Source organism: Macaca mulatta, chromosome 5 (assembly GCF_049350105.2).
Source record: "Macaca mulatta isolate MMU2019108-1 chromosome 5, T2T-MMU8v2.0, whole genome shotgun sequence".
Lineage (NCBI taxonomy): Eukaryota > Metazoa > Chordata > Mammalia > Primates > Cercopithecidae > Macaca > Macaca mulatta.
In genome coordinates, this window is record NC_133410.1 from 117352899 (window position 1) to 117358377 (window position 5479).

General features: G+C 43.0%; 1 long non-coding RNA gene across 1 annotated transcript; it reads left to right on the forward strand.

The window, feature by feature from the left end:
* The first annotated feature begins 752 nt into the window (after nt 1–752).
* On the forward strand, nt 753–4218 carry LOC114678377 (uncharacterized). Its single transcript, XR_003729747.2, has 2 exons — nt 753–826; nt 2605–4218. It is a non-coding gene; the product is annotated as an uncharacterized LOC114678377 (long non-coding RNA).
* The last annotated feature ends 1261 nt before the right edge of the window (nt 4219–5479 follow it).

Genomic DNA, 5479 nt, shown 5'->3' on the forward strand with positions numbered 1-5479 from the left:
AGTCACTATGTTATACAACAATATACACTAATTATGCTTTCTCTTGGTGAGTTGTACGGCTCACATATTTAAAACAAGCTTTTGTGTTGTCCCACCTTGATTTTAATCCCTTTAACATTTCAACCTAAGTAACTCATTAAGTCTACCAAAAGTATAAGGTGTGGCTATAATTTTATGAGACTAATTTTCTTGTAAACAGGCATTGATGCCACATAAATAGTAATCTGAAAAAATGCTTTGAACAATGAAATCATGGCTGTGCTTTCAGTACTATACTTTGAAAAAATCCATTTGGCTGTGTAAATTCTATTTTTTAAAGTCTCACTGTTTCATCATCACAGTTTTAATGTCTATTTTAGCATTTTTTTTCTTGCTACTATTTGACATGGCATAACACACTTTAACTCCTGAAAGACAGAGAACCCTGTCATTGATACTGATGTTATTCAATGTTTTAGTGAAAATCACCAACTGTAGCTGCTGCAGGATTAACCAACACAACTAATTGACAGCATGGGCTTTGCAATTAAACCAACTTGGGTTCTAGTTCTCAGTTCCACTGTCTTTCCCTGTGTAACCTAGAGAAGCTATTTGTTTTCTGGATATATCGGAAGAATGGGCATAAGGATGGAACCTATGCCATAGGGTTGCTGGGGACTGAGCGAAGTAGGTTTCAGGTGTTGAGCACACTGCCTGTCATCTATAGGCCAATTGTGAAGGAAGCCCCCAGTAACCTGTGTTCATCGGGTTACAGATGACAGCCCTGAACATGTGACAGCAGCGGGGAATAGGCTGAAGATTCAGAAGAGGACTGAGTGTTGGAAAAGTGAGTCTCAGAAATTAAGCGGTTGGGCTACCTGGCAAAAAGACCAGTGCTCTGCACTCCACCGCACAGCTCCTCTGGAAGGTCTTCCCGCGCTTTCAGAGAGGTACTGGTTGGGGCTAGTCAGAAGGGGGTTGCTGTCACTCAGGTAGGCTACATGTTACGTGTGAGCAGTAGACTAGATGATTTAAGACCCCAGACAAACAAGTGTATAGGAGAGAAGTTCCCAAGATTCTCCTAACACGTGGTAATTAGAGAAGTGGTGGCATATGAACAAGAGCAGAATGATGCTTCATTCTATCGTTATGTAGTTTTATGTATTTATTTTTATTTATTTTGTTGAGACAGAATCTTGTTCTGTCACCCAGGCTGGAGTACAGTGGTGTGATCTTGGCTCACTGCAACCTCTGCCTCCCAGCTTCAAGCCATTCTCCTGCCTCAGCCTCCCTAGTAGCTGGGATTACAGGCACCCACCACCACACCTGGCTAATTTTTACATTTTTAGTAGAGACAGGGTTTCATCATGTTGGCCAAGCTGGTCTCGAACTCCTGACCTCAAGTGATCTACCTGCCTCGGCCTCCCAAAGTGCTAGGATTGTAGTGGCCAGTAGTTTTAAATGACATTAGGTGACTCCTAAAGATTTCTTCAGAACACAATTGTGGGAGTCCCTACTAGGTCTATTATTTAGCCAAGGGAACAATAGGATGGCCCCTAGGGTTGAAAAATTCATCATCAAGGAGGGGAGAGGATACCATAGCTAACTTAAACATCAGTTTGTCAAGCTGGGTGGGGTGCGGCACACCCGTAATACCAACTTCTTGGGAGACTGAGGTGGAGGATTGTGTGAGCCCAGGAGATTGAGTCCAGCCTGGGCAACATAGCGAGACCCCATCTCTTAAAATAGTCTGTTGAGGTAGAATCCCTTTGGATGACAGAGTGGCAGTGGAGCCCTTCATGATGTCAATAAACCACCGAGACATCTCAGCCTCACTTCTATAGATGCAGTTACTGGAATATTCTACCAGAAAATGTAGTCTGTTCTCAGGCAAGCAGGTATTAGAAGAGAAAACCTCCTGGAATAAGAACTCTGCCCTTGCTACCTGCTCTTGAACAGCCACTTCACCATTTCACTCAGACTGCAGGTATAGAAGACAGGAAGTTGGGATGCCTACAAAACTAGTAGGGAGGGAGGATGGCATTTTTGAAACTGAATTTCCTACTTGAGGCAGTTTGAATGGTTCCCAACTGCCTCATTCTGTGTGGAGGTTTTGGTATATGCTGCTGGGAAGGTAGTTTTCTGGAGCCCTTTAGCCTCAATATTCAAGTTGTAGGGAAGGGTGGGAGTGGAGAGCAATCTATCCTTCCACCACACCAATTTGTAGTAGGACCAAGGGGGCTGAAATGGAAAAGCTCTGTCCAGCCTCAAAGTCTACATAGCTAGGCAGAGACTTTAGCTTGCACACACTCAGAGCAGTCAGAGTGAACAGTGCACACAGATTGCTTAGAACCAAATACCCTTTCTGCACTCAGTCTCGTGGTGGCTTCTGCCGCTAGCTGGTACAATGTTATCACAAATCACAGGACTCATGTAAGGGTATTAATACTTTTATCTTGATTTTTTTTCTGTTGTCCTCCCCTTCTTAAGTCTTGTGTGTGCATGTGTGTGCATGTGTGCGCACACACACACCCTTTATTAAATGCATGCCTTTATTAAAATAATTAGTTAATCCCAAATGCCGGGAGAGAACAGCACCTCTCATCTCATTCACATGATTTGCAGTTTACAGTGCCTGCCCCTTCCCAATTAACCATGGCCTCCTTGAGACTCTGCACCTCCTTGACATCCTCATCCCTGCCAGCTAAAGATCTCATCACCCAGTCTGAGAGATGCTATTCTAAGGAGCAAAGGCCTGGGGAAGAACAGAGACAATCTAAACAAATCTGAGTATAAAAGTTGCAGTGGCCACGATATTGTCTTTCGTTCAGATTGAAAGCACTTGAAAGCCGGGTGGTTTTCGTAAGGGCTGCCTGGATGGGTTTGCACTCTCTAGGACCAGGCACTGAGGAAAGATCAGCCCCAGCTAATTGGAACATGAGAAGCAAAGCAGGCACAGCCTATACCAGATGCCAGCATGTGGCGAGCAGATGAGATTGCTCACAAAGCACCTCTGAGCTTTGGTGAGCCCTGCAGTGAGCATTGCACAGTCCTGGCTTTGTGCAGCGCTGAGGGCTGTCTCCAGAGCTGAGCCTGGAGGGCAGGTGAGACTCTAAAGCCATTGTTGCTGTCCTCCAGTTGAGCAGTGGGAGTCTGAACTAACTTTGAAAGGACCTGTAATGACAACCAGGCCAACCTGTGGGCTCTGTTTTACTGTGGTTGCCTCATACATCTTCCTGTTGGGGGAAAAAAAAATCACTATGGTGTAGAATATAATTCAGTGATTCTACTGATTTCAGATTCCAAGGCAAGTTATAGATGGAGAAGAGAAAATGACTAGTATACAAATTCCACTGTGACTACAGAGAAAACCGTTAAGATGATGTATGATGACCTCTATTTGTATGCAGTATTCTCATTCCATCTGGCAAATACATTTTCTACCAATTTCTCCCACTTAGTGGGGATCAAAAATTTAATAATTTAGCTGGTAACATCCCAAGCTATTATACATTAAGAAAAGTACTTATATGAACACATCAGTGTAGATGACCCAATAAAATCCAAACTCTGCCCCTTTTGTACAAGTACTTCCATGATCCTGACTCCAAAACAGAGTGCTTAGTCCTGTTACCAACTGCTTCCCTAGGCAGAAATATGCTCACATGTTCTGTGGCTACAAGGCAGTACATAAACAAGATACTTTTTGCACTGGACAAAACATGTTTTCTAACACATTATAAAACAATTCAAGGGGAAATTAATTTACTAGTCACTTCCTGTCAGGCTTCTCTCTCCTTTACCTCTCACATACCCTGGCAGAGGTCTGTGACACCTTAGCCCATGAGGAAGTGTGCCCAGAGGGGTTTAGTGTGCTGTTCCCAACAGTGGGATGAGTAGATTTTGTCCAGCTCTGTGGACTCTAAACCAGGGCTTTCTCCGCTGGGCCGCCTCCTTCCTAATATAACCTGTTTTAAGTCCCAATTACCATCCAGGGAAAAGGACCCTTGCACATTGTAACAAATACAGACAGTAGGCATTTCTTATATGCCTACAGTAGACAGACAATACAAAACATTTTTCTGGCGTCCAGTTATTTGAGCATAGCCCATTAGAAAGTGCTCAGTAAAAATGTACTGAATGAAGGCAACTGTTATTTAACACCAGTTTACTGTGGATGAACCATGTTATAAACAAACATTAGCACTGCTTCTTCAATAAAGGCAAATAGACAGTTTTCACTTGTCTCAAGTTTTACTATAAATTATTTATTTTAACATGTATGTAGTGTACTTTGATTCATGCTAATGATTTTTATTTTAAATAGTTGCTGTTGGTACACCCTGCTTAGAGGTGAGTCACCTCGGTACACTCTGCCTGAGTCACGCCTGGCTGCAGAGTAAAGATAAAAGTTTTCCCAGAAAAGAGTTGAAGAAATTTAGAAAAGCCACTTCCAGAATGATATCCGCCGAATAATTGCCAAGAAAACCAATCTTATTTTTTCCCACAATACATAAGTATAAATGGTGTACAGAATGACATCCTTCTATTAGTATTAAGATACTTAATTGCCATCAATTTTTACAGTTTCTATTAAAAAGCAGTCCACATTTTCTTGTGTATCTTTAGAGGTTAGGTTTCACAGGGCAGCTCTTAAAGTTCTCATCTTCCACGTCTGGAAGATCACATTGCGTGGCAGAAGTGGTAAATGTGATTTTTCAACAACTACTACATCATGTGGATGTCAGGTGCCTCTTTTCTGTCAGAACTGTGTATTACTCGCTCGTGACTCTTCTACTTTAAAAGCACAGCCACACAGACATCTTGTTATTGTTCATAGGCCCTTTATTAGAGTTTCCATATTGTTGCAGCCCTGGACCAAACTAGAGGAAAAATTTATTGTATAATACTTAAGACAACTGTAGTCACACAGTTCAAAGTCACCTTCCAGCTAAACAGGTAGTTGCCAGCAGCCCTAGCAACCAAACTAGAACCAGAAGGAAAACACCCCTTCATAGAGAGCCGCATGCCAGCTGTGACCTCAGAGAAGGCTGAGCTCCCAGAAAGAAGGCTGACCTAGCCTCTTCTTGGCACACAGTTCAGCTGAGTTCGCTGCAGGGAAGGAGGCCAAATCCCTTCAAGATCAAACAGAAGAAGTGGCCAGAGGAGTGTCCCTCTCCCCGCAGACACCCGCTTTGATCCCTATCTCTAGGGGGACTATTGACTCTCCCCCAGAACTGCTGCCTACAGAAAGCAGGATTTGGGCAGAATGATCCCAGAATGAGCTCTGTGCAGTGACATCAAAGTTATTTGGGAAAAATTATTCTGGAAGAAATACAGGAAACTAGGAGGGGACCAAGTTTGTGGAAAGAACTGGCTGAGGGTCCAAGCAACCCATTTCTTTCAACTTCACTAATTTTTTGTAAGTTGAAAGACATGGATTATTAGATTCCATAGCAGGATATACACACCTGAGACTCGGAGCTTGGCCTCTGCATTT